Here is a 21393-nt window from a genome sequence, read left to right on the forward strand (position 1 = left end):
TTATTGCAATATCACGTTGCAGAATATTATATCAAAAGGGGTTGCGATATTTGCAATATTTTGTTTGTTTTGGAGCACAGCGTCCCGTTCGCTGGTTGTGTGGCTTAATTGTGTTTGATTTAGAGTCGCTTGAAACGCTAAAATGATCATGTTTCATTGGCCAGTCACCGTGCCACTTACACGTCAGAGCACAGGGCCACTATGTGACAAACCCTATGGACAGAGTGATAGTGTAAGTGCAGAGATGGCAAAAGTACTCACTTTCCGTACTTACCGAAGTACAGATACTTGTGTTAAAAAATACTCTGTTAAAAGTGGAAGAACTGATTAAACTTCTTTACTCAAGTAAAAGTAACAAAGTACAGGCTTGGAAATGTACTTAAAGTATAAAAGTAAAAGTAGCCTTGCGAATGACAACCATTTGTTATGAAAAGCTACCTGGAGAACACAGACGTAACTAGAGAGCACACTGAGGAACTTTAGTGGACAAGGAGGACTTGGTCTTTAAATGGCAATGGCTACATTTTAAGTGGATGTCTGCCACTAGGCCTAAAACAAAACATAGGTGGTTATGATGACAAAAACCGGGAGTCCAGGTTAATAAGATTTTGCCCCCTTTTTACAAATATAAATTCCCAGTTTGAATTCTTTAAATTACAGTTTTTTTTTTCTATTTTTAATCTTCCCCCAAACCCTTTAAATAAATTTCCCCTTTTTATTTTGTGTGTGCTCAAAAATGCTTCTGGAAAAAAAAATGGGGATTAAAATTTTAATTTTCCCAAAACAGCCCAATTTAAGAAGTTCCCCCCCCCTTGGCCAGACCCTTCTTGAGGCCCTGTCCCCCAACTTTTTCAGATGGCGAGGATGGGGGAATGTGTTTGCTGCTTGTCTGCATTCAATCATGTCCCCCAAATCCATACTACTAGTGCAACTTAGCGCCCAAGCCGCAAAGATTTGCTGTGAATTAATGCAGAATGACCAATCTTTTTAGTTTTTTCTTAGTCCTTTCCCTCCCCAAAAGCAACGGACAGTAAATTATTTCCCCTCCTTTAATTGAAAATTTGGGAAAGGGGCGGCTGTGGGTCATTGGGGAAACGGGGGGGTTTCCCCGCCAATTTGGAAAGGGGGCAGGGCCCATGTCCCAAAATGTCCCGGCAAAACCCTGAAACCCCCGTTTTTTATCTAGGAACAGGTGGGCCCCCTTTTACGGGAGCCGCCCCGGGCCCCGTGGAATTTCTGTGAATGGGGAATGTTTTCCCTTTTTAATTCAAAAGCCCCGTTTTTAGTAGTTTTAAGACCAAAAAGTGCTATTTTAAAAACATACTACTAATTCCCTTTGGGAATATGGTATTGAGGCGTAAACAAAAATAAAGATAATTTCCCGGGGGAATGAGGGGGCAAGTTGGGACAGATTTGGACTGGGAAAAATGATTCTGGTTTCCCCAAATTCGCCCCAGGTGGTCCCGTTAAAAAAACAGAAGGGACAAATTCTTTTCAAATAATTTTTAAAACCCCTTGTCAATTGAATTACAGTGGGCCCAATTGGTGCCATGGGGAAGAACACCCCCAAAAACCCCACTAATTTTCTTTTAAATTTTGCGGGAAATATAAAACCAAAACAGCCCTTTGGTTTTTAACCCGACAAAAGGGAATTTTAAAACTTCAGTTGGAAAGGGGGCCACAATCTCACTAATTATCCCCGGGCAGCTTTTTTCTTTTTCCTTTTTTCTAATTTTTTCCTTTTGTGGGGGGCGAGCACCCCTCCCCGTGGTGGCCTTTTCCCGCGCTATTTTTCCCCCCTTTTCCAAACTCTTTTTTTACAATTTTGGGAACATGTAAGGAGTAAAAATTTTCCCAATTTTTGTGTTTAAAAAAGTAAGGAGAAAGAAAAAATCGCCACAAAAAATAAAAAGTAAAATAAAAACATCTTTAAAAATCTACTTGAGTTGGGAGCCGCAACAATCCATCAGGCCCCCCTGCCCTTGACAAAATTTGGGGGGTTTCGTTTTTTTGCTTGTGGGGGAAAAATTTTGTGAAAGGAACCTTGGGGCCCCAAAGAACCCCCATGCTGATCGGGTTTTTCCCGGGATAATTTCACCTTGTTCTTGGGGGTTTGCCCTACATTTGGGCCCAACCCTTCAAAAAACCCAAAAGCCCCCCAAAAGGGGAGCTCAACGCCGCTGCCCTCAGGCCCCTTTCCGCCCTCCCCTTTTCCCCCCATTGAAACTGACACGGCCCAAAAAGCGGGGTTGCAAAAAGAAAAACCCAAAAACCCCTGTTTTCTTTTTCCAAAAATTTATTAAAACACCTACTCGTTTATTATGTCAACTGGTCTTTTAACATTTAGGACATCTTAATGACAAGTCTAAATGGTTTAACTTTACCTGAGGTCAAGGAAAAATATTCATGACACAATTATAATGCTCTCATGACAGCCACAGGTTGTGTTGTCTAGTTTATTGTCAAGTTGTCATAATACAGAGATTGTTGTCTTCGCTAAAGTCAAGTTGTCATGATAAAGACATCTCAGACGATGCTAAGTTTGCTTTAAAAGTGTCATAATTTACCGAATGACACTTAATGACAACAGGCATAAACACTCAAAAATGACTCCTTCATGTTCATGACAGTCATCAAAGTAAAAGTGTCATGTCAGTCTTATGCATACCCCTTCAAATATAGTTTTACCAAATATTGAATGACCACTAGTAACAGATTGGAGTTAAGAGCCCAGGTTAGGTGCCAGGGAAAGTGTTTCAGGAATGGGGGACGTATCTGTGTGTTCACTGTTTTCGCCAGTGATGTTGATTTGATCCAGAAAGTGAACCAAATAAGCATTGCGTTTCTGTTATCATTTTGAGCAATTCCACCTCCCAAGATTAAATTATTAATGCTGTGCTCACCATGAAGAAACATTTACATGCTGTTGTGGCACTGTCGTTACCATTTTCCTGGGGAAATCAGTCCATCATCCATTCATGAGTGATGATCCGCAGCCGATGTTCATCAGTGTTGTTTCCTTAAAAAATCAGGGCTCTATACTGCGACCAAATGGCATTTAGCGAGTTTTTGCAACTACTTGGAAGTAGTTTTTACAAAGTTGGTCACACATGTGCAACCTGTAAATTTGACGATATTTTCATATCACTGTGCATTATTTGCATTTTTACATTGACTCATCATCTGGTCAAAACAAATAGTGCTTGTGTTGTATGACTTTTGTTTTATCTCCTACACTTCTGTTTTAATCTAGTACTTTAACTTAATGTGTTTTACCTATGTTTTCTATTTTTCTGTGTCAACCTTTCCTCTTATGAAACTTTTTTCAGGAGTTTTTTTACTTGTTTTTCTGCACAAGTTCTGAACATCAGAACTATGTCTGGGAGTCACTCCAACAACTACTTACATAAACCATTGGAAGAGCATGAGGAGTTTGAGTGAAATCATGTGGGAATGTTGTTGCTGGGATGTCCAGTGAGAAGTGGGGGCCTGTTTTGGGGCCATGGGTAAAAGGAACGAATGCTGAAGGAAGGGCAGTCAGTTTTCTTCAGGGTCTTTCAGTTGAATAAAGATCTATTATTGCACCATCCCTTCTCCCTGAAGATTCTTTGATTCAACAAATCAGTCTAAGAAATTGCACAACAGTGTTTTGAGTGTCCTGAGCTGCTCCCTCTCTGGCTCTCTCATTACTCAATCTGTCCCACACTGGCTGGTATACTTAGTTAGATATCTTTCCACTTTCTGTGGAATCTTAATCAGCTAAGATATGTTTGAACCAAAAAACCAACCAGATTTCCGGGAAATAATAAAATAATTTAGCATTGTAAAATGGTTTCAAAACGCTCGGGAGCGTTGCTCGGGGTTGTCTTGAGTTTTTGCGGGGGAGGGTGTGGGGACTTTTGAAAAATTTTTGGGTCAATTTTTTCTTTTTTTTCTTTCCCAATTTTCAGGTTTTGTCGGTACAGTAAAAAAACCGGGGGGCCCGCCCACCCGGGGACGGTCCCCGGGGAAACTGGGGGTTCGGTCACCCTAATTTAGACCCGGGGTTCATTGTCAATACCCTGGAAAATTTTTCCAATTTAATCTTTGTAAACCCCTTTCAAAGTAACGGAAAGCTTTGCTCATTTGGTTTTACTTGACCTCCCCAATTCAAAAACTTTTCTCGGGGCCGGGGCCGTATTTAAAATTTTTGGTTTCCCATAAAAAAGGGTTTTTTACTTAAGCCCACTTTGCTTACGTAAAATCTTTTTCAGGATTTTGGGGTTTTTGCATTTTCTGGTTTCAAAAATTTCACGAGGGGTTTTTTTTATTTAATAAACTTTTTTTAAAAATTAAAACCCCCTTTAAAAAATGTCGGGCCAAAATTAAATTTAACCAAATGTTTTTCATATAAATTAAAAAATAAATCTTAAGGTTTTCAAGTATGGGTTCTGTATCTGTCCTCAGGGGATTCTTGTGGGGAGACCCCTGGAAAATTTTAGGGATTTGAAATTGTCCCCCCAAAGGGTAGTGCCGTGGAGCCTGACAAAAAACATTTGGGCCTCAAAGGGGGTTTTTTTTTATATAGGGGTTTCCCGGGGTCGAGACCAGAGAACCCAAAGAGCCCACGAGCCTTTTTTACCCAAAAGTTTAGAAGGGCCCCGGTTTAAAAGCCCATTGGGGCCCCACGGGGGGACAGATTCAGAAAAGTAAGGCTCCCCCCTGTTGCCTGGGGCCATGATTTTTAGTTTGGGGTTTTAAACGGGTTTCCAAAAAAGGGGGTTTTCCTTTGGGGGCCCACGCATATAAAGAAGTGTATACTGTTGATTTACCGGGAATTGTGGTTTTCCTTGTTACTCTGTTTCTTTGGGAAAATTCCCTTTTTCTCTTTCATTTTTTTGTTGTTCCTCGAGAAAAAAAATTTAAATCTTTCCCGAATATCCAAACTTTTAATCCAGTTTTACACCCTGTCTTTTTTTTTTTTCCCCAAAAAAGGTCTTTTTTCCCCATTTTAAAAAATTTCCTCCCCCCCCCGTGAACAGAAATTTCCCAAAAATTTGGCGTTGTCGGCGGGATTTCAAGGGGGGGTTCAAAACCCGGGACCCCGGTGGTGATAGGGAAAAGGTAGCCCCCAGGGATTGGGGGATCCCCTGCCTCAAAAACCTGGGCCAAAAATTTTGAGAAAACAGAGGGCAAAAACCCGGGGGAGGGCTCGATGTTTTCCACTCTAAAAACCCCAAACAAAAAGGGAAAAGTTTTTAAAACCAGGGGGGGTTTTAATTTTGGAATTTTAAATTTTTAACCCCCTTTTGAATTGGATCCCGGGGCCCCCGGTGGGGACAAAAAAATGCCCAAAGGTTTTTAAAGGGAAAAATTTGGGAGGTTTTTCTTTTGTTTTGGGGAAATTTTAGGGTTTTTACAAAAAAAAAAGAGAAAAAGGGTTTTTATTCGGGGGTTTTTTAACCCCTCCGGTTTTTTAAACAAAAATCCCCCCCAACAATTTTGACATCTCTCAAAAAACAAGGGATTTAGGAGGGGTTTGAAGGATGTTTTTAAAAATCATACAGATAAACAGTATTTTAGCGCCTATCTGGTTTTTCACCCCCGGTTAAAACCCCTATAAACGTAAACAGTTTTTGGTGTTTTTTAAATTAAGTTCCAGCGTTTCGGTTTTTTTTTGAAAAAGTTTCCCGAGGAAAAAACTGGGCCGTATAGTGCATTTCCCCCCCAAAAAAGAAGTTTTAATTTACCCTGCTCTTTTAATTTTTAGACGGGGCAATGGAAACAAAACACACTTTCCCTTCAGGCCCTTTTTGGTTTTTTTATGAGATGGTAAAAACGTTTTTTCCAAAAACCTTAAAATTTTTGGGGTTATTGGCCCCTTTAACCATGGTTTCCCCTGGAAGGGGTTTTTGGGACCCGGGGAAGTTAGGTCCCTAAAGAAAAAGATTTAAAAGAAGAAGAAAAATTTTTGAGAGGGGGTAAAACACCTCCCCCCCATTAAAAAAAGCACCAGGATTTAATTAAAATAGAGAAAAAAAAAAAAATTTTTTATCGGGGGTTTGGAAAAAGGGCCATTGTGGGGAAAAGGGAAAAACCAGATAAAAAAAAAATAGTAAAAAGGGGGGAAACAAAAATCCCTTTTTGAAACCCAGAGAGGAGAAATGAACGGGGGTAAACCAAATGCATTTTCCCTCTATCCGAGTCTTAAAGATGGGGGATCAGCTCTCCAAACCCAAACCCCCCTCCCTCCTCCCCCCACCCGGGCCGAAGGGAAAAAAACCCCGCCCGTGTTCCCCAGAAGAAGCCCAGGAGCGGACCGCCCCACACACCCCAACCCTGGGCTGCACGCTCTCTTTAAAACACAAGCCCCCCGGCCCCCCCCCCCCCTCCATCTGACATAAAAGCAGATTCGGGTACCATAATCCAATGCAAAAAAATCAGCGGAGCAGGCTAAACAAGAAGAAAAACAGAAAAAAAAAAATAACTTGGGACAGTGCCCAACGGGGGGCTGAAAAGGGGGGGGGGCAGGGGGCAGGGGCCCCAAAAGCGGGGGAAAAGAGGCAGAAGCCGAAGTGGGGGCGGGGGCCACCGTGGCCCGAGCCACTTTTTTCAACGGGGGGGAAAGAGGGTCACGGGGCAGACAAAGGCCCCCCAAAATACGAAGGGGGCCAAAAACCGGGGGCCCCCCAGCTGGGGCCCGGGCCCAACGCAAGGTGGGTTAAAAGGGGGGGAGGGGAAACGGGAGTGGGAGAGTTGAGCCGGGTCTGCACCGGATAAGGGAAAGGGAAAAAAATGAAAACAACATAAAAAACCCGGGTTGCAAAGAAAATGGTAAATGTTTAACACGCTCGCCCAAAAACACACACTTTTTCCCCAAAACCGATGGGGGAGAATTTAACGCAATATGGTCCCTAGAAAAAAAAAACTTTTTGGGGAAGGTTTTTCCTACTTATGTAATGTTTTTACTAAGGTGTATAAATTGGTGCTACAATTTAAAAAAAATTTAAAAATTATGGGCTTCAAAAATTTTTATTTTTAAATCAAAAGCTTTCTGGGGAATTTTTTGGTGGGAGTGCAAGTGGAGCAGTTGTCCAAAAAAGATTTTCCCCCTCTGATGTGTGTACATAGGGCCCCAAAAGCCCTGTGAATTTTTTTAGGTAGGGATAATGTTCGGCATAGGGTTTTTAAAACCCTAAAGGCTCAAGGTTGTGAGATTAAAAGTCAAAAGCCAGCCTAAATCATTTTTTTCCCCCAAAACTTCTCCCCCTGATTTTTCAGTGGTGGTCTCCTTGGGTATGCTGAAAGCCGTGCATGAGGCCAGAGAGGGGTTTTAAACCCCTTCTGACTTCATGTCAGAACAAAACCCACATTAAAATATTTTGTTTTAATCGGGGGAAAAGATGACTTTTTGTTGAAGTTTTTTTTTTTTTTTTTTCAAAGAAGAAAACAGATGAGTTTGAGGGGGCTTACATTTGGGCATAAAATATGATGGGCAGTAAATTTAACCCTTGTAAAAAAAGGAAAGGGTTTTCAAAAATCCAACTCATAACCCTATATCTCTCTTTTTTCCAAATCCACACAGACCCTTGGGAAATTTGGGCCTGTGCCCTGGGACGGGGCCAGCGGGACTGAAGGACTGAAAGTTATCCAAAAACTCCTGTCACAGTTTGGGAACGGCCACCCCGCAGTGTTTTCCCAGGGGAAAAAAATGAAACCCCACACAGGGAAATTTTTTTGAATAATTCTGTGTTTGTTTCACCCTCAGATTCTCTCCGCTGCGGGCCCAAGTCCCCGAAAAACCCTGGGGGCAGCGAAAATTAAGTAGGGAGTGGGGTTCAAAAAATTTTCACCCGGTCGTCATCACTCCTCGCTCAGATTTCAGGCCCAAAAAAAACCCGTACCATGAAACAAGAAAACAATTAACGGAATCAGGGGGGTCTTTAACTCTCTTTTGAAGCAGGTTTTTATTTTCCCTGTCCTGATTTAAACCCCTTCGCCCGGGCCCATTTTCCCCGTCAAGAAAAAATTTGTGATAAGGGGAAAACCCCTCGAAATTTGGGGTTTTTTTAAAGGGCCCCAAAGCAGTAAATGCACGGGGCCAAAGGGCCGGCTCCCAATGTGCCAAAACCCTACCAAATAAATTCAAGGGGTTCCAGTGTGGGGGGGGGGGCACAATTTTCCCGTTTTTTATTTTTTCTAACGTTTTTTTTTTTAGTTGTTCCCGTGAACAAAGGGGCAAACCTTTTGGGTTGTTTTATGTGATGGTTTAAGGGCCTACACATTTACACGTTTTGGAAAAAGGATTTTTTTTTGACAGCCCAACTGTCTACAAAAAAGCATGAGGGGGAGAGCTTGAAAAGATTAAAAAACACTAAAGGGATGTTTGCCACCTGGGGAAACAGAAGGGGACAAAGCTAGTTTTGCCCCAAAAGGGAATTTTGGAAAAAAAAAGTGCATTTTTTTTTTGGGGGTCAGACATTTTAGCGTCAGGGAAAACATTGTCTATCTCGAATTGGAAAAAGTTTTTTTCCCAAAAATTGAAAAAAAAGAAAACTAATTATGGATTTTTGGGTGTGTTCCTATTGTTTTGTTTTTTTCCCCAAAATTTTGCTAGTTAGTTAAAACCCTTTTTCTGACATAATTAAAATGGTAAAAAAATTGCTTCGATGGCCATGTCCCCGTGGTTTAACCCCCGGGGGTAGGATTTTTAAAAATTTTTAAAAAAAACTTTTTCCAAAACCCCCCAACCTTAGGTTTGGAAACCCCGGGAAATTCCCTTCCCAGACAGGGGTGGAAAAGTTTGGGTGGCATGGTTTTTTCTCCTTTCAGCCCCCCGGTTTTACAGGTTAAGGGGGTTTTTTTGCCATTTTAGCTTTTTTTAACTTTTTTAGGGCCACATGTAGTTTCTTTGTCCTATTTGGGGCAAGACCTTTACATTTATTTGCAAACCTTATCTATGGTTAAAAAAGTGTTGCTTTAAAAACCTAATGGCATGTTTAAAAATTTTTTAGTGCTAACCCGTTCTTTATGCCTGTGGGGGAAAGGGAAAGGGGGGAAAACCCCATGACTGGGGTTTTGGGGAGTTGCCCAACCTGTGCTCCCCGCCCCCCGATCTGACGGAAAAACCCCCCCCCCGGGGCCAAACCAGTTGGTTTTTTATTTTGGAGGGGGCCCTTTAGGTGCCCCGGGCCCCCGGCGGGGGCAGGGGGGGTTTGCGTAGATCAATTTAGAAAACCAATTGCTAAAACCCTCTTCCAAAAACATTTCTATGCAGGGTGCTGAAATCATTGCTCTAACCGGGAAACATGAAAAATGCTGAGGTTTGTCTGTTAAAACCTACCGCCCCCAAAGGGAAGCCTTTTTGGGGTTTTTTTTTTACATGATTTTTGGGGCATTGGGGGGAAAACCCCCGAAAAATTCCTAAAGTCTTTTTGGTAAACCCCTTTACATCACCGATTTATCAGTGATTTTTTTCCATTTTAGCTAGGCTAATCCCAAAGTTTGCCCACAACAGGCAGCTGACGATTTTTCACCCTTTCAGAACAGTGCTGCAGGGAAAACAGTGGGGAAAAAAGGCCCCGAGTGCAAATTTTAAAGGGGGATTTTCTGGCCGGGGGCCCGGGTCCCAAACCTTTCCTTCCAACCATTTGGGGTTCCCCATTTTGCAAAGTTTACACCTGGGGCCCCGGGACCCTGTGTCAAAGGGGCAAATGGGTGTATTGGGAAAAAACAACATGGACACAAAAGGGCCCTTTACCCTTTTTCCAAAAAAAAGGAAAATTTTTTGGAAAGAAAGGGTTTGAAATTCAGATGAAATTTTTAGATCTCCACCGGACAGGGTGAAAAAAGTTTTTTGTGTGGTTTGGGCCCAAAATGGGGGGGTGTTTTCCCCCTTCAAAAAAACTGTTCAGTGTTGCAAAAACTCAAATAACAAAATTTTTATTTTTCTATTATTATAAAATCAAGTCGGTTGTCAAGTGAAAAGGGACCTTAAGAAAAAAAATATGGAAGTGAATGAGGGTAAGAAAACCCCCAGTTAAAACCCCAGTCCTTTTGAAAAATTTTCTTCGGGAGGGCCCCCCGTGTGGGGGTTAGAAACTTCTAGAGAACCCCTTCCCTTTTCTGCCCCGTGCGAGCATGAAAATGTCAGGGTGGGTGTACAAAAATGTCTTTTGTTCTTGCCAAAAAGAATCCAGGTTTCTGCCCTGGCCCCCCCCCGCTGAAGGACCGCTCCACACGCTTTAGCAGGAGTTTTGGGTGTAAAAAAAAACTCCCGGGGGTGAATGGCAACCAAAAGTTTGGGAAAGGGCCCCCCAGGGTTTTTCTGGTCACCCACGGGGGAAAAGGGTTTTGAAGGGGGGCTCCCTGGATCCAAAGAAACCCACGCAAGAGGGGTTTTTCCCGGCCAGGGGGGCAAGCCAGTCCCCCAGACACCCGGGAAATCCGTGGGGACAGACTAAGTTCTGGCCCCCCAACGCTGCAACACAACCCCCCAGAAACGGGAGTGGGGGAAGGGCCCGGGCCCGACGGGGGGCATTTTGGTTTTGGGGGACGAAAAATCGGAAAACCCAGAAGAAAACCATGGCACCAGAGCCCGAGCCTGATTCCCCGCCCGGTTTCGCATCGACCAGCCACCCAACACACACAGCAACCCGGGAAGGGCCAGCACTCGCCCCGGGCCCATGGAAGAACCAAAGGGAGCCCGGGACTGGGTATTCACCGTGTATTCTTTTTCTCCCGTTTTCTGTCTGTGTTTTTGGGGGGGCCCAATTTTTTTGTTTGCAGGTATGATAGAGGATTCTGACCCTAAATTTCTTTTAAAACCATTTTTCTCCCATTAAAGTTACCCCACCGAGTATTTTGGACAATCCACACGCAATCAAGGGTTTTTTGCAAAAGGGGTTCCCCAAAAGAGCCGAGCGCTCTCCCCCCCTTTTTTCCCCCCCTTGTATGGAAAAAAAAGGGGGAAACTTTTATAAACCCCTAATTTATTGTTTTTAAATTTAAAATAAAATTTCCCCCAAAACAATAACCCTTGCCAGCCCTTTTGGGGTTTGCTAAGCATCAAATCCCTTTTGTTGTAAACCCCTTTCGATCCACTTTTAGTCCGAAAAGGACCACCCCCCTCCCCCTGATTCCTTGGTAAATAAAAGGTTTTTTTTTGACAAAGCAATGCATTTTATTTCCAAAGTCTGACTGGGTTTTTCCGGAAAATTTTCCGCGGTGTGGGTCATATTTTGTTTTATTTTAAAGATTTTAAATTTTTTCCCCCCTCCAAAAAAGGGCTTCACCCTAAAACCCTTTTTCCAAACCCATTAAAAAATTTTTTTGCACGGCCCGCCCCTTTCTTTAAGGTAAAGTCCCGTGAGTTCCCCCTTGCCCCTTTGTTTTGGGGAACCCGGGGGGGTGGGTTTATTAATAAAAGAATGTTGAAAGTACATGGGAAAATTTGGAAAAACTTTACCCCCGGCCTGTTTTCAGGGGTTTAGCGTTTTCCCAAAAAACCTTTGGAGCTTGCGTAAAAAGTTTTTTTAGCACCAGAGGGGTTTTTTTACTGTTAGACCAGGGGGGGGCCAAAGGCCCTGTTTAGGTGATTTAATGCTGGCCCTTTCCAGACACTTGAAGGTAACCTAATGACACCGTTTATCCGCAAAAAAACCCCCTGTCTTACTTAAGGGTTCCCCAAAAACCCCTTTTTGGGGGGGGGTTGGGGCGCTTTGGGAAATTTTTTGGGGGGGGTGGAAGGGTTGGAGGGGAATTTTTGTGGGGTTCCCCGTAAAAATTTTTGGACTGTTTTTTGTTTTGAAGCATTTTTTGTATTATCCCCCTTTAAAAGAATTTAATTTTTTTTGGTTTTCTTTTTAAAGGGGTTTGTATTTAGGCAGTGCCGTAAAAAAAAAGATGTCTTGGCTGTTTGATTGAACCCACAAAAAACGCGAATTTTAAAATCAGGGGCCCCCCCTTTCCCCCTTTCAGTAGTTCCCGATTCATAAAATTTCCCTTTTCCCTTTCATCCTTTTTTTTAGGGTAAGATGTAGTGGGTTTTGTTTAAAATAAAAGGTTTTTTAAAATCATCACAAAAAAACATTTTTTTTTTTTGGGTTTTTAGAAATTTTCGATTGGGTTTTGATTAGTTGTAACAAAAGGGGGGAAAAGTAAATGGGCAAATTACATTAACCCAAGATTTTTTAAATTTAATTTTCATAAATTATTCCAAAGGGCCCCCAGGAAGGGATTTGGTTCCTGTATCTGTCCTCAGGGGACTCTTTTTAGGAGAAAAACGGATTGGGTTTTGACTTTGCCCTTGTCCCCCAAAAGGGTAGATGACGTGGGGGACCTGACGAAACAGTTGCCCAGAACGGTGTTTATAAAAGCAGGTCCCCCCGGTGAGCCCAAACTGCCTCCCCCGAGCCCAAAAAAGGGCCTTTTTTTCCTCGGCTTCCCCATTTTTAAGACCCGGGGGGGCCCAAAATTTGGACAAAAAAAAACCCCAAAGGGGGCCCTTTGCCCCCCCCTTTTTTTTTTAAAGAGGCCCCCCCTGGGCTGCCTGAGGTCCAATGATTTTTAAGGGTTTTAGATTAAACTGGTTTTTCCGACCCCCAAAAAGGGTGGTTTTCCCCTTTGGGGGCACTGATATAAAAAAAAGGGGTTTTTATGATTGTTTTACCAGAAATTGTGGTTTCACTTGTTTCTCGTTTCATTGGAACTGCCATTTCGTCATTTGTTTGATTGTTCTCCCCGGAAAAAAAAAAATTAAACTCTTTTACCCAATCCAAAAATTTTTAAACCAGTCTACCGCCTGTCTTTTTTTTGGGTTTTTAACCCCGGCCCTTTGGGATTTTACCCCTTCCTCCCTCGCGGAAAAGGAAAAACCAAACCAAACCCCCCAAAAAAAGGTTGAAAGGAAAAAACAATCAGTAGTGTATTTAACGTAAATTTTAAGGGGTCAAACCAAAAATTTTTTTGAACTTTTTTTAAAAAAAAAAAAAAAAAAAAAAAACTGAAAATTTGGTGTTTTAAAAACCCATACAAGGAGTTCGTCCCCTTCCCCTGAGCTTTTTCTTAGATGAATTTTTTTTAAAATTACCCAAACTAAAACATCAACCCTTCCCCTTAAAATTTTCCAATTTTTTTTAAATGAGCTATTTTAAAAAAACCCTTTCATTTCAAAAATGGTTTCCCTTTTTGACAATAGGGGACCAGAGGCAAAGTGGGTTTTTTATCTTTTATTTTTGGGAAAACACATTTTTCATTATCTTTATGGTGGGAGGAAACCGGAGCACCCGGGGAAAACCCACACAAACCAGAAGAGATTCATGGTACATTTACATGGCTACGTTTTGGTTTTTAAGCAGTGTTTTGAGCCGTCAGTGTTGGTGTTGCCAAACGTCTACGTTTACGGCCGTTAAAGGAACACACTTATGGGGACTTTAGCTTATTCACCGTTACCCCCAGAGTGAGATGAGTTGGCACATACCCTTCTCATGTCCGTGTGTGCTGTCTGACGACCCCAGCATTAGCTTAGCCTAGCAAAGATCCTGCAGGTAACTGGTTCCAACTAGCTACTGCTCCCAATAAGTGACAGAATAATGCCAACATGTTCCTATTTCACATAGGAACATGTTTTAAGAAGGGTATGGACTTGTCTAACTCTGGGGGTAACGGTGAATAAGCTTAAGTCCCAATAACTTGCCGTGTTCCTTTAAGACTGCAATGCAAGGTGTAACAATGGCAAAACATATTATTTATTAAACCAAAATGTAGCAATGTAAATGTAGTCTCAGAGGCCAGAGACGGATACACACATGTTCTGTTACTTCCTATTCCTAAATGGGTAACAGAGCGACAGCGTTCTTATTAACCAATGAGCTGTATCTGAGCTAAGTGAGCAGCATTCTCCAACTTTATACTCTGCTCTCTCTCTTTCTCTTTCTCTCTCTCTCTCTTACACACACACACACACACACACGGACACACACACATTTTGCGTAAAATGTTTTAAACTACCCTGTGGGGATAGTTTGAAACCTTTTGAACATGGCAGTAGAAGTTTCAGGTTCCCCATTTTCATGAAACTAAATGTGATCCTTATTTTATTTAATGTGATAATGTGATCCTTATTTAAAAGGGCCAGGGCTCCAGACTAACTTTTTTTTTTTTTACAAGGAGCACTGTACCTAATTTCAAATTGTATGGGCATAGACAACTTCAGAGTGCACAAGCTTAAATAGACCGGCAACGCAATTTTACCCACATTTTAATTGATAAATGCTTTAGTAGTTGTTGTGAATAATGTTACATTCCTGTTACATACACTGTTTCTGTGCGAACAGACCTTGAGACAATCCTTCCTCCCATCCTGACTCTCTTATCTTACTACACCTCAACTTAAAGTTCTCATATTATGCTCATTTTCAGGTTTCACACCTGTAGTTCGTTTGCTTTGGTCCAAATCCGTTGGTGAGTTAGTAAACTTGGAGTGATTTGTCCTCGGTCGGTTTGGTTGGGTTTGGTTTCACACCTGGAAAAATCCAAGCATGCCAAAAAGAACGTCAAGCCCTCTTATTGGTTGGATATGACTGGGGACGGGAACGAGACAGTAAATACAGGAAGAAGGTCCTGTGTTCTGGACTTGTAGGGGTACAGAACTTTAGAGTGCACAAGCTAAAAAAGACCTGTTACGCAATTTCCCCCATATTATAAATGATAAATGCTTTAGTATTTGTTGTGAAAAATGTTAAATTCCATTCGTGAGAAGTTTGAAGAAAAGTCGTTCTTATGTTTCTTTTGTATTTCGAGTGACACACTGGGTTTCTGGGGCGAATAGACCTGAGACATCTTCCCCCAAACCTGACTCTCTTACTTACTACACCTCAAGTTAAAGTGCTAATTGTGCTCATTTCAGGTTTCACACATAGTTGTTTGCTTTGGTCCAAATCCGTTGGTGAGTTAGTAAACTTGGAGTGATTGCCTCGGTCGTTTGGTTTGGTTTGGTTTTCACACTGGAAAAATCTCAGCATGCCAAAAAAAACGTCAAGCCCTCTTTTTGGTTGCATAGGGCTGGGGGGCGGGAACAAATACGGAAAAGGTCCTGTGTTCTGGGCTAGTTTCACACCAGCTCATTTCTTAAAATGATCAGACATGTTTCTAATCTACATTCTACGTTGTTACTACGCTGCTCTGGTCACTGAGACTTCACTCTGCTCTGCCGGTGTCTGTCTCCAATTTTAGCGACAGGATCTTGCTTAATTACTTTACCAATGTCAAAGATTGTTGTTCCCATCAGTCCCCAAAATAGGAATGATACAGCAACTCAATGTCTTTATCGCAAAATCACATTGCAGAATATTATATCAAAAGGGGTTGCGATATTTGCGATATTTATTTATATAAACAGAGTTATAGTGTAAGTGAAGAATTAGATAGAGCAAAAAGGGAAATAAATTAAAAAAAAAAAAAAAGGTTGTCCTTTTTCCTTATTTATTTTTTTACACTGTAAAACCCTACATTTGTAGCAGTCAATTAGCAAAGACGCCCGTTGAAAAAAACCGTGTTTAAAAAATTTTAATTTTTTTTTGAATCTTTTTAAAATTCCCCTAAATTTACATACTACATGTTTAAAATATAAAAAAAATAGTAACCATTTTCATAACGTTTTGCAATTTACATGCTGTCAATATGCCACCTACAAAAAGACATAAAAAATTTTTAAAAAAGGTTTCAAAAAACAACAAACACCCTTTAGTCCCCACAAGCCCAAACCCCTTCCTACACAGCAAAAAAACATGGCATCTTTACATATCCAAAAAATCAAATTTTAACTTACTGAGCAGTACAAGTTCCCTCCCAAATCCCCAGGATTACGACATTCTGTCCCCCCTTTCCCTTTGGGTTTAACTTCTTCCCCGTGCAGTCACACATGTGGCCGTCGCTTTTGCCCGGGGCCCCAGGGCCCCTTTGCCTGAAACCCCCCCCGGGACCACAGTGTCTTCCACCGTCTAGCTCAAAAAAAAATCGGACGATGCCTTTTCTGTAACAAAGGGGAAAAGTTGGACTTTTTAATAAGACTTTCTTTTTTGCAAAAAAAAACATCAAGTTCAAAAAACTTGTAATAAAAAAAATTGTTTTAAATAATCACTGGGAAGTTTCAGGTGAAAAGGGGTTATTTAAAGTTTTTCCTTTTTTTTTTCCCTGTAGGTCCCCCATGGGACAATGGAAATTGGCTCACCAATTTCAGTATTTTTAAATACTTTCCACTTTTGAATTTTTTGGGATTTTTAATGTGTACAGAGTTTTTTTATGAGATGTCTTGGAAAGACTTTATCAATTTGTGGGGGGTCATTTTGCATTGGCTGTACAAAGGGGGGTTTTTTAGCATGCATCCCCCTCCCCAATGAAGTAAAAATTTTTTTAATCCAGCAAACAATCTCAAATTTAAATTTTAAATTTAAAAGTTTAAAAAACCCCTTTGGGAAAACCCACCATATCAGACCCAACTCCGATCAGCCAGCCATAGTAAGGTTTAAAGTTAAGGGTTCGGCCCAATTTTTCCCCCCTTTTGCCAAAAAAAAGGTCCCCTGTTTTTGACCTGTTTTCAGCATTTAACCCCGACTCTCAGTAAACCAATACTTCTAAACCAGTAATTTATTTAAAGTTTTCCATAGACAGTTTTTTCCCGTACTAAAACACTTTTGGCTACTCTGTTCTCCAACCGTCCAAGTCTTTTGATGGGGGAAAAAAAAAAGCTGTAAAGTTTCCCCTTATTGGTTTCAAAACAATGTAATAAGTAAAACTTGAAAGGCCACCATCTGGGGAGTTTATGTAAGATGGAAAAACAAGGTTAGTCCCCCCTTGGGTTTTTTATCCAGGCACAAAAGTTTTTAAAAGGGGGTCGTTTACTTCTTCCTCTCCAACAAGCCAGCACCGATCCCCCCCAGATGCCCATCCCAAAAAATTGGGGCAACTCACAGCAAGTAAAGATCATATGGGGGGGACACTCAGAATTAAAACCCCTTTCAACCCTTTAAACCCTTAAACCACTCCTCCCACCGGGCCTGATATCTTTGGGATGGCCCCCATTTTATGCCCCCTGAACAGCTTTTTAAATATACCCTTCCATTTAGGGGAAGGCGCGTGAATCCAAATAGTCATAAAGAAGGCTTTTTGAAAGGCCAAAAACGTGGGGTTTGAAGGCTGATCTTTCAAGCTGCTGTTAAAGCTGAAAGTCTCAAGTGCACGCTCTGTTAGGGTTGGATCCAGTCCTAGAGGTGTGATGGTTTCTGCTCTTCCTGAGAGATCTGAGCAGGCGAGGACTGCGTCCTCATTTGAGTAGAATTTCTCCTGTGACAACTCCTGTGACTCAGGGATCAGTTTCTTGGCTTCCTCGACCGATGGGACGCTGGCTAGCTTGTCATCAACATAACAAACGTTTTTCTCCACAAATGTTGATGGTAGGTAGCTTTGTGTTGCCATGCCAGATGTTTCAAGCCAAAACTGGCACATCCTGGAGATGAGGCAGCTGCGAAGAGATGAACCGCCATCCTGTATTCCTGTGGTTCCTATTCCAAATCTCCACCTTTCCACCTAATTCTGTGATTCAGGAGTGACGGTGAACTGAAAAAACATTCTTTCGATGTCACAGATAAACGCTACAGCCTCGTTCCTGAAGCGGCAAAGGACTCCTACCAGAGGATTGATAAGATCAGGCCCAGTAAGTAGAGTGTCATTTAGAGAAACACCATGGCATTTAGCTGAACAGTCGAAAACAACTCTCAGCTTGTCTGGTTTCCTGGGGTAACAGATGCCGTCTCTCACTCAAAGGTTGTAGGGGCAGGCACTGCATCACCCTTGTTAATTGTTTCTTCCATGAATGTTTTGTATTGATCATAATATTGTTTATTGGTCTTTATTTTCTTCTTAAGACACTGCAGGCAAACTGTGGCTAGCCTCTTGTTGTTTGGTAGGTTGGGTGGACTGTTGGCCTTGAATGAGAGGGGCATCTCATATAGTCCATCTTTCTTCTGCGTGATGTCACTGAGGAACTGTGTTAAATAAACATAATTCTGGGAGACATATTTATCTTCAAGTTCTCTCAGTGAAGTCTGATTTTAGGGCTAATAGAACATCGTTCGGCAATGGAATTGGCAGTTATTTTACTGTGAGCCGGTGCACAAAGCTCTGACTTCCTTGTCTGTCTAGGTGAGGGTTTGATAAATTTATGATACTCCATTGTAGTTGTGAGCTCTGTGCAAATGGTTGATTTTCGTCCCCAATATGTATAGTTCTTTCAAAAAGATGTTACAGTGGTGGCGAAGTGGTTTGTGTCTCATGCCTTTTGTGCCAGAGACTGGGGTTCAAATCCCACAGTGGTCTAACATCATCTAGTGTTAAAACTCTTCAAATCTTCAGCTCTCTCAGCAGATGATGGGACTTCTTCAGCTATTTTTCTGCAATTTATACTTTTTCAAATATTAAGCTTTTAAACATTTTATTTTAACATTAAAGTCAATGAGAGCAAGCTTCAAATCCTTCAAATCTTCTTCTGCTCCCAAAAGTTTCAGCGCCTTCATACTTTCACCTACAGACGTGGTTCAAACTTTAAAACGTCTCTGTGTGTGTGTGTGTGTGTGTGTGTGTGTGTGTGTGTGTGTGTGTGTCTCTCATTATGTGTTACAATGTATAGCTTCCTAAACAAATCCTTTGGTAGTGGTGCAGTGGTTATGAGACACACACACACAAACACAGACACACACACAGACACACACAGAGACACACACAGACAAACACACACAGACAAACACAAAGACACACACAGACACAGAAATAGAGACACACACACACTCACAGCAACACACACACACACACAAACACACGCATACACACACAACACACACACACACACACACACACAAACACATACACACACACAAACACACTTACACTCTTTGTCTCATTATATATAACAATGGATAACATTGTAAACAGGTTCTTTGGTGGTAACATAGTGGTTATGACGCATGCCTTTTGTGTGGGAGACCCGGGTTCAATTCCCGCAGCGGGACCTCAACCAAAGTATTCCCATAAAGACAGTCAACTCCTAGTGATGGCCCAGTGCATATGGACTGGGGTTTCATCCCTGCCGCAGTACATCAACCCTGACAAAGGCATTTAACCCTATTATGATTTTTTGTGGTGTTATTCAACTTAATTAAAGCCATTCCGACTTTTTCAAATATTCTCACTACGAATTATGCTACTTCTCAAGATAAGCTTTAGCATTTAAATTTTTTAAGAATTTGTCCATCTTTTTTACATTGTTGTTATTCAACTTAATTAAAACCATTCCTACTTTTTTCAACTCTTCTCACTACGTCAACATCTTCTTACTGATTAAAGCAATTTATAAAGGTTAGCTTTAGCATACCTTTTTTTACATTAGTGGTGTTATTAAACTTAATTAAAGCTATTCCTACTTTTTTTTTCTATTTTCTACTACTTAAGCTTCTTCTTACTGACTTAAGCTTCTTCTTACTGATTTAAGCTTCTTCTTACTGACTTAAGCTTCTTCTTACTGATTTAAGCTTCTTCTTACTAATTTAAGCTTCTTCTTACTGATTTTAGCCATTCAACCAGGTTAGCTTTAGCAATTCAGCTATTCAGCATTCCCACGCATTTTCTGCAGGAAATGCATTTTCTAGTTAAAGCTATTCCTACTTTTTTTCCTACTATTTTCTACTACTTAAGCTTCTTCTTACTGACTTAAGCTTCTTCTTACTGATTTAAGCTTCTTCTTACTGACTTAAGCTTCTTCTTACTGATTTAAGCTTCTTCTTACTGATTTAAGCTTCTTCTTACTGATTTTAGCCATTCAACCAGGTTAGCTTTTGCAATTCAGCTATTCAGCATTCCCACGCATTTTCTGCAGGAAATGCATTTTCTAGTCTATTCTCATTATTCCGTACGTTTTTTGGCTCTCCGCATCTTCTGCATACTTTCAGCTATTTTAACCATTCAACTTTTCGAATCTTCAGCTCTTTCAGCAGATGATGGGACTTCTTCAGCAATTTTTCTGCTTTTTATACTTTTTCAAATATTAAGCTTTTAAAAAAAAATTTTTAACATTAAAGTCAATGAGAGCAAGCTTCAAATCCTTCAAATCTTCTTCTGCTCCCAAAAGTTTCAGCGCCTTCATACTTTCACTTACAGACGTGGTTCAAACTTTAAAATGTTCACAAATTATTTAGCTATCAGAACTTGGCTTTTCAGATTGATATATTTTACAGTTTTTGTGAAAAAGCTGTTTAAGTAGAGTGTACATTTTATGATTTTTCTGCATTTACAATGAGTGTGTATTGCGTTCGGTAGAGTGTGGAGTGATGTCATCAGAGTGACGCGCTTTGAAAAAATGATCTTACTCCGTTCTCTATAACTTGCTCCCACGCCAACATTTCTAATTTGTCATGGACAATTTATACATCAAAACGTAAGTATTCTTGTCTAGTTTCAGCCAATGTGCTCATTTATGCGATGTGAATTATATTTTTTGCTCAGTGATCTTTCAAACGGCAAGAGTTCAGGATCTTCCTCCATCCACTGCCATGTTAAACATTGTCCACATTTCTGAGCAAAACGCAGAGCGAAGCACTTTTTTTAATCGCTGATACGCCCACATTTATAACTTTATCCATATGAATTTTACATCAATACGTTCACAAAGGCCTCCTGGTGCTCATGGGCAAGTTATTTTTTTTCTATCTCATATCCCTTTGGCGCAATGACCATTTGTTTGAGAGCTAGTTTCAGTCATTGAGGAGCTGCGTTTCCTACAGGTGAAGGGTACAACAGCTGCGGTCGTTAACTGATTACAGATCAAAGACATGACATCACAGAGATCAAAGGCTTCCTAACTGTGTTTACAAACATGGCCACTGATTACATGTAGCCATGGCAACCCCTGCACAGACACTCCAAAACTCTCTATGTCTGTCTGTCTCCCTTATATATTGCAATGTATAGCTTCCTGAACAAGCCCTTTGGTGTCCAACACAAGAGACCACACCCAACGGGGACAACAACAGAACATAGACCCACAGAGCCCAAACAGGCACCCCCAAAGGGGGCACACCACAACAAGAGGGGAACCCAAACACACACAAGTAGAGCCCCCACACACAAGACACAAAACACACACCACACGGAACAGACACACATACAAAAGGGGACAACACAGACACAAGCCCACACCACACACAACACAAACCCCAGGCCCAAAAAAGAAGAAAACACAGACACACAACCAACAAGGCCGACAACCACAGAAAAACCCACACCGTGACACACACACAACACACACATACACACCACACAACACAACACCACACAACAAAAACACACACACACAGACAACACAGA

Source organism: Etheostoma spectabile, chromosome 3 (genome assembly GCF_008692095.1).
Source record: "Etheostoma spectabile isolate EspeVRDwgs_2016 chromosome 3, UIUC_Espe_1.0, whole genome shotgun sequence".
In the NCBI taxonomy this organism is placed as follows: Eukaryota; Metazoa; Chordata; class Actinopteri; order Perciformes; family Percidae; genus Etheostoma; species Etheostoma spectabile.